The following is a 17,292-nucleotide window of genomic DNA, read 5'->3' as shown; positions in this document are numbered from 1 at the left end:
CTAGTTGGAATAGGATTCCCCGAGGGGGAAGAGAGAGAGGGGGGCCGGCCACCTCTCCTTGTCCTAATAGGACTAGGGGAGGCGGGAGGCGCGCGGCCCACCTTGGGCTGCCCCTTTCTCCTTTCCACTAAAGCCCACTAAGGCCCATATAGCTCCCGGGGGGTTCCGGTAACCTCCCAGTACTCCGGTAAAATCCCGATTTCACCCGGAACACTTCCGATATCCAAACATAGGCTTCCAATATATCAATCTTTATGTCTCGCCATTTCGAGACTCCTCGTCATGTCCGTGATCACATCCGGGACTCCGAACTAACTTCGGTACATCAAAATGCATAAACTCATAATAACTGTCATCGTAACTTTAAGCGTGCGGACCCTACGGTTCGAGAACAATGCAGACATGACTGAGACACATCTCCGGTCAATAACCAATAGCGGGACCTGGATGCCCATATTGGCTCCTACATATTCTACGAAGATCTTTATCGGTCAGACCGCATAACAACATACGTTGTTCCCTTTGTCATCGGTATGTTACTTGCCCGAGATTCGATCGTCGGTATCCAATACCTAGTTCAATCTCGTTACCGGCAAGTCTCTTTACTTGTTCCGTAATACATCATCCCGAAACTAACTCATTAGTTGCAATGCTTGCAAGGCTTATGTGATGTGCATTACCGAGAGGGCCCAGAGATACCTCTCCGACAATCGGAGTGACAAATCCTATTCTCGAAATACGCCAACCCAACATCTACCATTGGAGACACATGTAGAGCTCCTTTATAATCACCCATTTACGTTGTGACGTTTGGTAGCACACAAAGTGTTCCTCCGGCAAACGGGAGTTGCATAATCTCATACTCATAGGAACATGTATAAGTCATGAAGAAAGCAATAACAACATACTAAACGATCGGGTGCTAAGCTAATGGAATGGGTCATGTCAATCAGATCATTCAACTAATGATGTGACCTCGTTAATTAAATAACAACTCTTTGTTCATGGTTAGGAAACATAACCATCTTTGATTAACGAGCTAGTCAAGTAGAGGCATACTAGTGACACTCTGTTTGTCTATGTATTCACACATGTATTATGTTTCCGGTTAATACAATTCTAGCATGAATAATAAACATTTATCATGATATAAGGAAATAAATAATAAATTTATTATTGCCTCTAGGGCATATTTCCTTCAGTCTCCCACTTGCACTAGAGTCAATAATCTAGATTACACTGTAACGATTCTAACACCCATGGAGTCTTGGTGCTGATCATGTTTTGCTCGTGGAAGAGGCTTAGTCAACGGGTCTGCAACATTCAGATCCGTATGTATCTTGCAAATCTCTGTGTCTCCCACCTGGACTAGATCCCGGATGGAATTGAAGCGTCTCTTGATGTGCTTGGTCCTTTTGTGAAATCTGGATTCCTTTGCCAAGGCAATTGCACCAGTATTGTCACAAAAGATTTTCATTGGACCCGATGCACTAGGTATGACACCTAGATCGGATATGAATTCCTTCATCCAGACTCCTTCGTTCGCTGCTTCCGAAGCAGCTATGTACTCCGCTTCACATGTAGATCCCGCTACGACGCTTTCTTTAGAACTGCACCAATTGACAGCTCCACCATTTAATGTAAACACGTATCCGGTTTGCGATTTAGAATCGTCCGGATCAGTGTCAAAGCTTGCATCAACATAACCTTTTACGGTGAGCTCTTTGTCACCTCCATATACGAGAAACATATCCTTAGTCCTTTTCAGGTATTTCAGGATGTTCTTGACCGCTGTCCAGTGATCCACTCCTGGATTACTTTGGTACCTCCCTGCTAAACTTATAGCAAGGCACACATCAGGTCTGGTACACAGCATTGCATACATGATAGAGCCTATGGCTGAAGCATAGGGAACATCTTTCATTTTCTCTCTATCTTCTGCAGTGGTCGGGCATTGAGTCTGACTCAACTTCACACCTTGTAACACAGGCAAGAAACCTTTCTTTGCTTGATCCATTTTGAACTTCTTCAAAATCTTGTCAAGGTATGTGCTTTGTGAAAGTCCAATTAAGCGCCTTGATCTATCTCTATAGATCTTTATGCCTAATATGTAAGCAGCTTCACCGAGGTCTTTCATTGAAAAACTCTTATTCAAGTATCCCTTTATGCTATCCAGAAATTCTATATCATTTCCAATCAGTAATATGTCATCCACACATAATATCAGAAATGGTACAGAGCTCCCACTCACTTTCTTGTAAATACAGGCTTCTCCGAAAGTCTATACAAAACCAAATGCTTTGATCACACTATCAAAGCGTTTATTCCAACTCCGAGAGGCTTGCACCAGTCCATAAATGGATCGTTGGAGCTTGCACACTTTGTTAGCTCCCTTTGGATCGACAAAACCTTCCGGTTGCATCATATACAACTCTTCTTCCAGAAATCCATTCAGGAATGCAGTTTTGACATCCATCTGCGAAATTTCATAATCATAAAATGCGGCAATTGCTAACATGATTCTGACAGACTTAAGCATCGCTACGGGTGAGAAGGTCTCATCGTAGTCAACCCCTTGAACTTGTCGAAAACCTTTCGCGACAAGTTGAGCTTTGTAGACAGTAACATTACCATGAGCGTCAGTCTTCTTCTTGAAGATCCATTTATTTTCAATTGCTTGCCGATCATCGGGCAAGTCAACCAAAGTCCATACTTTGTTCTCATACATGGATCCCATCTCAGATTTCATGGCTTCAAGCCATTTTTCGGAATCTGGGCTCACCATCGCTTCTTCATAGTTCGTAGGTTCATCATGATCTAACAGCATGATTTCCAGAACAGGATTACCGTACCGCTCTGGTGCGGATCTCGCTCTGGTTGATCTACGAGGTTCAGTAGTATCTTGTCCTGAAGTTTCATGATCATCATCATTAGCTTCCTCACTAATTGGTATAGGTGTCACAGAAACAGTTTTCTGTGATGTACTACTTTCCAATAAGGGAGCAGGTACAGTTACCTCGTCAAGTTCTACTTTCCTCCCACTCACTTCTTTCGAGAGAAACTCCTTCTCTAGAAAGGATCCATTCTTAGCAACAAATATCTTGCCTTCGGATCTGTGATAGAAGGTGTACCCAAAAGTCTCCTTTGGGTATCCTATGAAGACACATTTCTCCGATTTGGGTTCGAGCTTATCAGGTTGAAGCTTTTTCACATAAGCATCGCAGCCCCAAACTTTTAGAAACGACAACTTTGGTTTCTTGCCAAACCAAAGTTCATAAGGCGTCGTCTCAACGGATTTTGATGGTGCCCTATTTAACGTGAATGCGGCCGTCTCTAAAGCATAACCCCAAAATGATAGCGGTAAATCAGTAAGAGACATCATAGATCGTACCATATCTAGTAAAGTACGATTACGACGTTCGGACACACCATTACGCTGTGGTGTTCCGGGTGGCGTGAGTTGCGAAACTATTCCACAATTTTTAAATGTACACCAAACTCGTAACTCAAATATTCTCCTCCACGATCAGATCGTAGAAACTTTATTTTCTTGTTACGATGATTTTCAACTTCACTCTGAAATTCTTTGAACTTTTCCAATGTTTCAGACTTATGTTTCATTAAGTAGATATACCCATATCTGCTTAAGTCATCTGTGAAGGTGAGAAAATAACGATATCCGCCACGAGCCTCAATATTCATCGGACCACATACATCGGTATGTATGATTTCCAACAAATCTGTTGCTCTCTCCATAGTACCGGAGAACGGTGTTTTAGTCATCTTGCCCATGAGGCACGATTCGTAGGTACCAAGTGATTCATAATCAAGTGGTTCCAAAAGTCCATCCGTATGGAGTTTCTTCATGCGCTTTACACTGATATGACCTAAACGACAGTGCCACAAATAAGTTGCACTTTCATTATCAACTCTGCATCTTTTGGCTTCAACATTATGAATATGTGTATCACTACTATCGAGATTCATCAAAAATAGACCACTCTTCAAAGGTGCATGACCATAAAAGATATTACTCATATAAATAGAACAAACATTATTTTCTGATTTAAATGAATAACCGTCTCGCATCAAACAAGATCCAGATATAATGTTCATGCTCAACGCTGGCACCAAATAACAATTATTTAGGTCTAATATTAATCCCGAAGGTAGATGTAGAGGTAGCGTGCCGACCACGATCACATCGACTTTGGAACCGTTTCCCACGCGCATCGTCACCTCGTCCTTCGCCAGTGTTCGCTTAATCCGTAGTCCCTGTTTCGAGTTGCAAATATTAGCAACAGAACCAGTATCAAATACCCAGGTGCTACTGCGAGCTCTAGTAAGGTACACATCAATAACATGTATATCACATATACCTTTGTTCACCTTGCCATCCTTCTTATTCGCCAAATACTTGGGGCAGTTCTGCTTCCAGTGATCAGTCTGCTTGCAGTAGAAGCACTCAGTTTCAGGCTTAGGTCCAGACTTGGGTTTCTTCTCCTGAGCAGCAACTTGCTTGCCGTTCTTCTTGAAGTTCCCCTTATTCTTCCCTTTGCCCTTTTTCTTGAAACTAGTGGTCTTGTTAACCATCAACACTTGATGCTCCTTTTTGATTTCTACCTCCGCAGCTTTCAGCATTGCGAAGAGCTCGGGAATAGTCTTGTTCATCCCTTGCATATTATAGTTCATCACGAAGCTCTTGTAGCTTGGTGGCAGTGATTGGAGAATTCTGTCAATGACGCAATCATCTAGAAGATTAACTCCCATCTGAATCAAGTGATTATTATACCCAGACATTTTGAGTATATGCTCACTGACAGAACTGTTCTCATCCATCTTGCAGCTATAGAACTTATTGGAGACTTCATATCTCTCAATCTGGGCATTTGCTTGAAATATTAACTTCAACTCCTGGAACATCTCATATGCTCCATGACGTTCAAAACATCGTTGAAGTCCCGATTCTAAGCCGTAAAGCATGGCACACTGAACTATCGAGTAGTCATCAGCTTTGCTCTGCCAGACGTTCATAACATCTGGTGTTGCTCCAGCAGCAGGCCTGGCACCCAGCGGTGCTTCCAGGACGTAATTCTTCTGAGCAGCAATGAGGATAATCCTCAAGTTACGGACCCAGTCCGTGTAATTGCTACCATCATCTTTCAACTTTGCTTTCTCAAGGAACGCATTAAAATTCAACGGAACAACAACACGAGCCATCTATCTACAATCAACATAAACAAGCAAGATACTATCAGGTACTAAGTTCATGATAAGTTTAAGTTCAATTAATCAAATTACTTAAGAACTCCCACTTAGATAGACATCCCTCTAATCCTCTAAGTGATCACGTGATCCAAATCAACTAAACCATAACCGATCATCACGTGAGATGGAGTAGTTTTCAATGGTGAACATCGTTATGTTGATCATATCTACTATATGATTCACGCTCGACCTTTCGGTCTCCGTGTTCCGAGGCCATATCTGCATATGCTAGGCTCGTCAAGTTTTACCTGAGTATTCTGCGTGTGGAAAAACTGGCTTGCACCCGTTGTAGATGGACGTAGAGCTTATCACACCCGATCATCACGTGGTGTCTGGGCACGACGAACTTTGGCAACAGTGCATACTCAGGGAGAACACTTCTTGATAATTTAGTGTGAGATCATCTTATAATGCTACCGTCAATCAAAGCAAGATAAGATGCATAAAAAGATAAACATCACATGCAATCAATATAAGTGATATGATATGGCCATCATCATCTTGTGCTTGTGATCTCCATCTCCGAAGCACCGTCATGATCACCATCGTCACCGGCGCGACACCTTGATCTCCATCGTAGCATCGTTGTCGTCTCGCCAATCTTATGCTTCCACGACTATCGCTACCGCTTAGTGATAAAGTAAAGCATTACATCGCGATTGCATTGCATACAATAAAGCGACAACCATATGGCTCCTGCCAGTTGCCGATAACTCGGTTACAAAACATGATCATCTCATACAATAAAATTCAGCATCTTGCCTTGACCATATCACATCACAACATGCCCTGCAAAAACAAGTTAGACGTCCTCTACTTTGTTGTTGCAAGTTTTACGTGGCTGCTATGGGCTTAAGCAAGAACCAATCTCACCTACGCATCAAAACCACAACGATAGTTTGTCAAATAGACTCCGTTTTAACCTTCGCAAGGACCGGGCGTAGCCACACTTGGTTCAACTAAAGTTGGAGAGACAGTTGCCCGCAAGCCACCTATGTGCAAAGCACGTCGGGGAAACCGGTCTCGCGTAAGCGTACGCGTAATGTTGGTCCGGGTCGTCTCGTCCAACAATACCGCTGAACCAAAGTATGACATGCTCGTAGGCAGTATGACTTATATCGCCCACAACTCACTTTTGTTCTACTCGTGCAAATAACATAAACCATAAAACCAGGCTTGGATGCCACTGTTGGGGAACGTAGTAATTTCAAAAAAATTCCTACGCACACGCAAGATCATGGTGATGCATAGCAACGAGAGGGGAGAGTGTTGTCTACGTACCCACGCAGACCGACTGTGGAAGCGTTGACGCAACATAGAGGAAGTAGTCGTACGTCTTCTCGATCCGACCGATCCAAGCACCGTTACTCCGGCACCTCCGAATTCTTAGCACACGTACAGCTCGATGACGCTCCCCGGGATCCGATCCAGCAAAGCTTCGGGGATGAGTTCCGTCAGCACAACGGCGTGGTGACGATGATGATGTTCTACCGACGCAGGGCTTCGCCTAAGCTCTACAACGATATGATCGAGGTGGAATATGGTGGCAGGGGGCACCGCACACGGCTAAGGAACGATCTCAAGGATCAACTTGTGTGTCTAGAGGTGCCCCCCTGCCCCCGTATATAAAGGAGCCAAGGGGGAGGGGCGGCCGGCCAGGAGGAGGGCGCAGGAGGAGTCCTACTCCTACTGGGAGTAGGACTCCCCCCCTATCCTAGTTGGAATAGGATTCCCCGAGGGGGAAGAGAGAGAGGGGGGCCGGCCACCTCTCCTTGTCCTAATAGGACTAGGGGAGCGGGGAGGCGCGCGGCCCACCTTGGGCTGCCCCTTTCTCCTTTCCACTAAAGCCCACTAAGGCCCATAGCTCCCGGGGGGTTCCGGTAACCTCCCGGTACTCCGGTAAAATCCCGATTTCTCCCGGAACACTTCCGATATCCAAACATAGGCTTCCAATATATCAAACTTCGGTACATCAAAATGCATAAACTCATAATAACTGTCATCGTAACTTTAAGCGTGCGGACCCTACGGTTCGAGAACAATGCAGACATGACTGAGACACATCTCCGGTCAATAACCAATAGCGGGACCTGGATGCCCATATTGGCTCCTACATATTCTACGAAGATCTTTATCGGTCAGACCGCATAGCAACATACGTTGTTCCCTTTGTCATCGGTATGTTACTTGCCTGAGATTCGATCGTCGGTATCCAATACCTAGTTCAATCTCGTTACTGGCAAGTCTCTTTACTCGTTCCGTAATACATCATCCCGAAACTAACTCATTAGTTGCAATGCTTGCAAGGCTTATGTGATGTGCATTACCGAGAGGGCCCAGAGATACCTCTCCGACAATCGGAGTGACAAATCCTATTCTCGAAATACGCCAACCCAACATCTACCATTGGAGACACCTGTAGAGCTCCTTTATAATCACCCATTTACGTTGTGACGTTTGGTAGCACGCAAAGTGTTCCTCCGGCAAACGGGAGTTGCATAATCTCATAGTCATAGGAACATGTATAAGTCATGAAGAAAGCAATAGAAACATACTAAACGATCGGGTGCTAAGCTAATGGAATGGGTCATGTCAATCAGATCATTCAACTAATGATGTGACCTTGTTAATCAAATAACAACTCTTTGTTCATGGTTAGGAAACATAACCATCTTTGATTAACGAGCTAGTCAAGTAGAGGCATACTAGTGACACTTTGTTTGTCAATGTATTCACACATGTATTATGTTTCCGGTTAATACAATTCTAGCATGAATAATAAACATTTGTCATGATATAAGGAAATAAATAATAACTTTATTATTGCCTATAGGGCATATTTCCTTCACATAATGTGTAGCATAAAGCACCATGTTCAAGTAGGGTACTACAGCAGGGTGCGGGATGGACCGGGTAAATAAGACGAGGGTGGTGATGATGATGGTGATGTTGATGAAGATGATCACCGCGGCGATGATTCCCCCGATGGCACTCCGGCGCAACCTAGAGAGAGAGAGGGGGGGGAGAGGTTATCCCCCTTGTGCTTCCTCCTCCATGGCCTCCCCCCTGGATGGGGAAAGATTTTCCCTCTGGTCCTTGGCCACCATGACGATGGTTACCCCTCCGTCTTCCTCCTCCATGGCCTCCGGTGATGTTGGCTCCCTCCGGCAGGGTGCCAGAGAGCGCCTAGATTAGTTTTTCGTGGTTACAGAGGCTTCCGGCGGCGGAATTTCTGATCTCTCTTCTGTTCTGGGGTTTTCAGGATTTATAGGAAGGGTTGCGTTGATTTCACGTCTGGGGGCCCCACGAGGCGATCACAAGGACGAGTGGCGCGCCCTAGGGGAGTGGGGGCGCCCGCAACCATTGTGGTTAGCCTGGGACACTTCTTCCGTATCTTTTTCTTCCAGTATTTTTTATATTTTCCAGAAAAATTCTCCGTTAATTTTCAGCTCGTTGTTAGAACTTTTATTTCTGCACAAAATAACACCACAGTAGTTCTGCTGAAAACAACGTCAGTCCCGGTTAGTTCTAATCAAATAATGCCAAAATCATATGGAATTGTTATAAACATGGCATGAATACTTCATAAATTATAGATACGTCGGAGACATATCAGCATCCCCAAGCTTAATTCCTACTCGTCCTCAAGTAGGTAAATGATAAAAAATAATTTATGAAGTGTGAATGCTATCAAGTGCACAAGTTTGGTCAATGAAAGTTCCAAGCACTTTTTCTAGCATTACTCTATGTCATAAACAGTAGCTCGTCTCATAAAACTTCTCATGATCAAGTAACAAGCTATTCACAAATTAAAGTATAGACCATAAAGTTTCTTGAAAATTAACAAACCATGTTCTTAGCAATCGAACAATTGCAATTCATCTTATTTTTAGGAAGGGTCTATGTAAGAGCTATAATTTAGCAAATCCCACATACTCAACTATCATATAGTCTTCCACAATTGCTAACACTCACGCGATATTTATGTGTTCAAAGTTTCAATTGGACACAGAGAAAGATAGGGGCTTATAGTTTCGCCTCCCAACCTTTTGCCTCAAGGGTAATGTCAACAATAATACTTTATGAAAACCTAAATCCGAGTGGATATAAATATCCGGATCGCTCCAACACATAGTGCTTGCCAAAGGAAAAAAGTGTAAAAAGGAAAGATGATGATCACTGATGTCGCTTGAATCTACATCGGTATTTCCCCAAAGAAGAAGGGATGATGCAGCACAGCGGCGGTAGATATTTCCCTCAGATATGAAACGAAGGTTATCGAACCTGTAGGAGAACCAAGCAACACAACGTAAATAGCCCCTGCACACAGATAACAAATCCTCGCAACCCCACGTGTTAAAGCGGTTGTCAATCCCTTTTGGGTAACGGCGCCAGAAGCGGTGCGTGGACAGGACAAAGATGTAACATATTAAATAAATAGATCGCAAATAAAAAAGTGCAGCAAAGTATTTTTGTATTTTTGGTTTAATAGATCTGAAAATAAATGCAAGGAAAAAGTAGATCGCAAAGACAAATATATGAGAAAGAAGACCCGGGGGCCGTAGGTTTCACTAGTGGCTTGTCTCGAGAAAAATAGCAAACGGCGGGTAAACAAATTACTGTTGGGCAATTGATAGAACTTCAAATAATTATGACGATATCCAGGCAATGATCATTATATAGGCATCACGTCCAAGATTAGTAGACCGACTCCTGCCTGCATCTACTACTATTACACCACACATCGACCGTTATCCAGCATGCATCTAGTGTATTAAGTTCATGGAGAAACAGAGTAATGCAATCAGAACGATGACATGATGTAGACAAGATATATTTATGTAGAGATAGGCCCCATCGTTTTATCCTTAGTAGCAACGATACATACGTTTCGTTTCCCTTTCTGTCACAGGGATCAAGCACCGTAAGATCAAACCCACTACAAAGCACCTCTTCCCATTGCAAGATAAATAGATCAAGTTGGCCAAAAAAAAACAAATATCGGAGAAGAAATACGAGGCTATAAGCAATCATGCGTATAAGAGATCAAAGATACTCAAATACCTTTCATGGATATAAAAAGATAGATCTGGTCATAAACTCGAAGTTCATCGGATCCCAACAAACACACTGCAAAAGAGTTACATCATATGGATCTCCAAGAGACCATTGTATTGAGAATCAGCGAGAGAGAGAAAGCCATCTAGCTACTAACTACGGACCCGAAGGTCTACAAAGAACTACTCAGGCATCATCGGAGAGGCACCAATGGAGGTGGCAAACCCCATCCGAGATGCTGTCTAGATTGGATCTGGTGGTTTTGGACTCTGTGGCGGCTGGATGAATATTTCGTTGACTCCCCTAGGGTTTCTGAAATATTTTGGTATTTATAGAGCAAAGAGGCGGTCCGGGGGGCACCCGAGGTGGGCACAACCCACCAGGGCGTGCCTAGGACTCCTGGCGCGCCCTGGTGGGTTCTGCCTCCCTCGGGGCACCCCCCAGGCGTAGTTAGGGCCCGTTATGTTCCTTCTAGCCCATAAAAGTTCTGTGTAAAGTTTCGTGGCATTTGGACTCCGTCTGATATTGATTTTCTGCGATGTAAAAAACATGAAAAAAACAGCACTTGGCACTATGTCAATAGGTTAGTACCAAAAAATGATATAAAGTGACTATAAATGATTGTAAAACATCCAAGATTGATAATATTACAGTGAAACAATAAAAAAATTATAGATACATTGGAGACATATCAATCACCATGACTCTTGTATAAGGGTAGAACATAAAAGTAAAAGATAGGCCCTTCGCAGAGGGAAGCAGAGGTTGTCATGCGCTTTTATGGTTTGATGCACAAAGTCTTAATGCGAAAGAATGTCGCTTTATATTGTTGCTTGTGATAAAGACCTTTATTATGCAGTCAGTGGCTTTTATTTCTTCGATATCACAAGTTCGTATAAAGCTTATTTTCTTCACACCAATAGATCATACATATTTAGAGAGCAATTTTTATTGCTTGCACTGATGACAACTTACTTGAAGGATCTTACTCATTCCATAGGTAGGTATAGTGGACTCTCATGGAAAAATTGGTTTAAGGGATATTTCGAAGCACAAGTAGTATCTCTACTTGGTGCAAATAATTTGGCTAACATGTTGGATGATCCACAATATAACTTCTATTCGGATATAAGAAAACATAACTCATTATGTTTTCTTCCTTGTCCAACATCAATTTTTTAGCATGTCATATTTTAGTGAGTGCTCACAATTTCAAAAGATGTCCAAGATAGTATATTTATATGTGAAATCTCTCTTCCTTGAATATACTTTCATGAATTGTTCAAGTGACCAATGTTGAGTTTGCTAACTTTCAATAAATTTGACCACCCATACTTCTTATAAGTGAAGCCATCACCCCCCATGGGATAAGCATATGAAGCATATATAATTTTAGATCTAAGTGAAGCACGTGAGTAAATGACAAACTACTCCAAAAAGATATAAGTGAAGAACACTGAGTAGTCAAATAATTAACTAGCCATGGGAGGACTCTCTCTTATTCAAGATTTCATATCCAATGATTTTATTCAAACAGACAAGAAAATGAAAATACGCTCCAAGCAAAACACATATCATATGACGAATAAAAATATAGCTCCGAGTAAGGTATACCGATGGTTTTGAAGATGAAAGAGCTTAGGCGCTTGAGTCTTCCTTGAATATTACCTTGGGGTGCCTTGGGCATCCCCAAGCTTAGGGTCTTTCCACCCCTTATTCTCCTCGTGTCGATATCTCACCCAAAACTTGAAAACTTCAATCACACAAAACTTAACGGAACTTCGTGAGATATGTTAGTATAATAAAGGGCAAACCGTTCACTTTGGTACTGTCCAAGATAAGATTCATAATTGTTCTCGCACAATGCCTATTGTATCATATCATTTCTACAATTTATATTGAGCAATATAAGCCATAGAAACTAGAGAACAAGCAAACTGTGAATTCAAAACAGAATCTGGCAGAAACAGAACAATTTATAATGATCTGAAAAACAACCATACTTCTGCTACTCCAAAAATTCTGAAAAACTAGGAAACCCTAGGAAATTTGTATATCAATCTTGTGTAAAAAATTCAGATCAAAAGGATGCTTCTGTGATTTATTAAAATTCTGGCAATGAGCGCTAAAGTTTCTCTTTTTCAGCATGATCAAGCCAACTATCACCGTAAGCTATCCCAAAGGTCTTATATGGCACTTGATTGAGACAAAAGCTATAAAACTTGATTAATACAATAGCTTAAGCATGTGAACACACAAAACAGTAATGACAAATATTAGGTTGTCTCCCAACAAGCGCTTTTCTTTAATGCCTTTTTAGCTAGGCAAGATGATTTCAATGATGCTCACATAAAAGATAAGAATTGAAATATAATGGGAGCATCATGAAGAATATGAATAGCACATTTAAGTCTAACACACTTCCTATGCATAGGGATTTTGTGAGCAAACAACTTATGGGAACAAGAATCAACTAGCATAGGAAGGCAAAACAAGCATAACTTCAAGATTTTCAACACATAGAGAGGAAACTTGACATTATTGCAACTCCTACAAGCATATATTCCTCCCTTATAATAATTTTCAGTAGCGTCATGAATGAATTCAACAATATAGCTATCACACAAAGCATTCTTTTCATGATCCACAAGCATAATTTTTTTACTACTCTCCACATAAGCAAATTTATTCTCATGGATAGTAGTGGGAGCAAACTCAACAAAATAACTATCATGTGAGGCATAATCCAATTGAAAATTAAAATCAAGATAACAAGTTTCATGGTTATCATTATTATTTATAGCATACATGTGATCACAATAATCATCATAGATAGCAACTTTGTTCTCATAATCAATTGGAATCTCTTCCGAAATAGTGGAATCATCATTAAATAAAGTCATGACCTCTCCAAATCCACTTCCATAAATATTACTCCCTCCATTCCTAAATATAGGGTGTATAGTTTTTGGCACGGAAATTAAAGAACGCACGTAGAGGGAAATTTTCCCAAGTTATGGGCGAGATTACACGTGACTAATTGACATGAGAAAATAGAGGAGCTTGCCTAATGTAAGGAAATGTAATCAAATCCCTGAAAAATTATCCAAACGAGTGGTGCAACGCAATACACCTTATATTTTGGACTTTTTTCTAAAAAATCTATACACCTTATATCAAGGAACGGAGGGAGTATAAGATTATACACCCTCCAAAATAGTGGGATCATTACCTAAAGTTGACACTCTTACAAACCCACTTTCAGTGATAATTTTATTCATACTCTAAAAGATATAAGTGAAGTTCATTGAGCATTCTACAAATAATATATATTTATCATTATCCAAAAGCTCAAAATATATAAGTGAAGCACACGAAGCATTCTATAAAGCCGTACTCAAAGAATTTAAGTGAAGCACAAAGAGCTTTCTACAAATCAATGAAGGGCCATCTCATACTAGCATGGATCATAAAGGAAAAGAAAGGAAAATTAAACACAAAATACGCATGTCATGTGAACAAAACAAAAACCAAGGTATACCGATAATTGTTGAAAAACAAAGATGGGATGCCCCGGTAAAACAAAGATGGGATGACAACTGGGGCATCCCCAAGCTTAGATGCTTGAGTATCCTTAAAATATTATTTAGAGTGCCTTGGGCATCCCCAAACTTTAGCTCTTGCCTCTCCTTATTCTTCTTATATCGGTAACTTCATCGACACAAAACTTAACAAACAATCTTGTGAGATCTGTTAGTATAATAAAACAAATCACTACCCTTAGGTACTGTTGTAACTCATTCCAATTTCATATTAGCATCTGAAGAAAACTGGACAGTCTGTAGTAATCTACAACTTTCTTATACTTCTGTAACACCAAAATTTCTAAAAAAATAGGACAATTTAAACAATTTGTATAGAATATTGTGCACAAAGTTTCATAGGCATTCGATGTTCCAATAAAAAAATGGGAGTTCACGTCCTTCAGCCAAAGTTTTTGTTTTTGCACTGCACATAGCAAACAAACAATCTAATCATCCTACAACCAAAACTTGGCACATTATTTTTATAATACAATGAATATATACAAGGGGATACTTATTTTTGAGAAACTTCCATGAAAAATTCTACATTGTTTCCATTAAGACAAGTGTTCATGGTCGACCCTCACTTCGCCAATGCATAACCTTCCAATCACTTCTCTTTTTGAAAACATTTTTAGGCATAAGAGGCAAGTAAAATTTCTTTTTGGTATTTTCATTTTGTAATTTTTTTGTTTATTTCACCCACAACTAAGTAAAGACAAAAAGGGAAAACAAAAACTACTTAGTGAAGAAAGCAAACAAGCATACACAAGAACATCAAGCCCACGCTATTGCTCCCCGGCAACGGCGCCACAAAAGAGCTTGATAATCTCCAAGTGCAAGGAATCATCTTAGCAATTCCCAAAGGTGGAAATGATAAGTATGGAGTGTCGAACCCACAAGGAGCTAAACGTAAGATCAATATTCTCTCAAGCCCTATCTGCCACTGATACGACTCTATGTACACCGAACGTTTGCTTCCAACGAGAAACGAGAAATAAAACTATGTTCTGGGTATGAAGAGGATAATTTTCCATGATATCGAAGAACTAAAATATAAGAGTAGGTGTTGTTAATATGAAATTAGAATATATTACTATATATTATAAGTAGCAAGTGTGGAATAATGATGGATTGGTGTGCGGAATTATTCTAGGCATTTGTTAACAAGATCGGTAATCATTATTGCAATTTCATATGAGGGAGAGGCATAAGCTAACATACTTTTTCTTCTTGGATCATATGCGCTTATGATTGGAACTCTAGCAAGCAACCGCAACTACTAAAGATCATTAAGGTAAAACCCAACCATAGCATTAAAGCATCAAGTCCCTTTTATCCCATACGCAACAACCCCCTTACTCAGGTTTAAGCTTCTGTCACTCTAGAAACCCACTATAAGCGAATCATGAACGTATTGCAACACCCTACAGCGGGAATCCTTCACGTGTGTGCGGCACTGAAGGAACCATAGGACAGCACCAAAATAAAACATAAAACTCACACCAATATATATCAACAATCAACCCAAAGGACAAAAGAAATCTACTCAAAACATCATAGGATGGCAACACATCATTGGATCATAATATGTGGCATAAAGTACCATGTTCAAGTAGGGCATTACAGCGGGGTGCGGGAGACTGGACCGCGTAAATAAGATGAGGGTGGTGATGTTGATGAAGACGATCACCGCAGCGATGGTTCCCCCGATGGCACTCCAGCGCCACCGAGAGAGAGAGAGAGAGAGAGAGAGAGAGAGAGAGAGAGAGAGAGAGAGAGAGGGAGAGGTTCTCCCCCGTGTGCTTCCTCCTCCATGGCCTCCCTCCTGGATGGGGAAAGGTTTTCCCTCTGGTCCTTGGCCTCCATGATAATGGTGACCCCTCCGGCTTCCTCCTCCATGGCCTCCGATCCGGTGATGTTGGCCCCCTCCGGCAGGGTGCCAGAGAGGGCCTAGATTGGTTTTTCGTGGCTGCAGAGGCTTGCGACGGCAGAACTTTCGATCTCTCTTATGTTCTGGGGTTTTTAGGATTTATAGGAAGGGTTGGCGTCGGTTTCACGTCAGGGGGCTCCACGAGGCGATCACAAGGACGGATGGCGCGCCCTAGGGGGGTGGGGGCAACCCCCACCCTTGTGGTTAGCCCGGGACTCTTCTTCCGTATCTTTTTCTTCTAGTATTTTTTATATTTTCAGAAAAATTCTCCGTTAATTTTCAACTCATTCCGAGAACTTCTATTTCTGCACAAAAACAACACCACGGTAGTTCTGCTGAAAACAACATCAGTCCAGGTTAGTTCTAATCAAATCATACCAAAATCATATGGAATTTTTATAAACATGGCATGAATACTTCATAAATTATAGATACGTCGGAGACGTATCAGGAAGCTCACATAGTACCCTTTACACAAACATGCCACTGCTGCTGGAGGGACGAGTACGATGACACCCCCGTTGGTACTGACTTGAAGATACAGATCTGTTGTGGCTATCTAGCCTTGGAATGTGCAAAGAGAAGAGTTCACCCTTGAGGAAATGGGCCATAGAAGGTGAGCTCGCTGAAATAAAGGTATGGTTTTAGGGAATGAGGGCGGTCCAAAAAAATGCAAAGCCTGAATTAAATAATCCAGAACTATAGAGAGGGTTATTCTTTGCAAATGTTAGTTAATGATCCCTCCTAACTCTGGACACATGAACCTCGCCTCGACTCAACACGCATCGGCCTGAGATCGATAAAGGAAAGGTTTTTTGGGGTTTGCAAAAATAAAAATACTTCCAAAGCAGTGTCTTGAAAACTGGATAATATATGTTGACAAATATTGTTGAACTTACTTTTGCGCTCAAGAGTACTTCCCATGTGATGTGTACAATACGTGACCATTTGGTCTGAACGGTAAGCTATGTCAAAAAATGTGTGTAGCATGTGTACTCCCCAAGAACTGCTACAGACGTTGTCTATTAAGTCCCCTCGTCGCATGTGGACAGCCCAATCGCCCAAAAAAACAATCAAATCCCACAAAATACGGGATAAGAGCATTACTAGTAGTATCCGTAAACCCTCAAATCTGTAAAAATAACTGCTTTTTTACAGTTTGAACAGAAAAAAGTGTGTAGACTAGACCCCTTTAACCCTTAGACCCTTAAATTTTTTTAGAGGCCCAGCCCGGAAACACATCTCCAACCTGTAGAAGTGAGGGTTTGGGAGGAAAACAGGGGTCGACCTGCAATCCTAGCAACGACACGCGGGAAGGAAGTTTCATCCTCCCCAACCTCCACGCCGCCGCCGCCGCGCGGATCCGGCCGCCCGCCCGCCGCACGCCGCCGTCCCCGCCGTCCCGCCGGCGCCTCACGCCTCGGCCGCGTCCATCCCCAGCCCTGGACG

Source organism: Triticum dicoccoides, chromosome 7A (assembly GCF_002162155.2).
Source record: "Triticum dicoccoides isolate Atlit2015 ecotype Zavitan chromosome 7A, WEW_v2.0, whole genome shotgun sequence".
NCBI lineage: Eukaryota > Viridiplantae > Streptophyta > Magnoliopsida > Poales > Poaceae > Triticum > Triticum dicoccoides.
The sequence above is the reverse complement of the archived record's forward strand: the minus strand, read 5'-3'. Positions refer to the sequence as shown.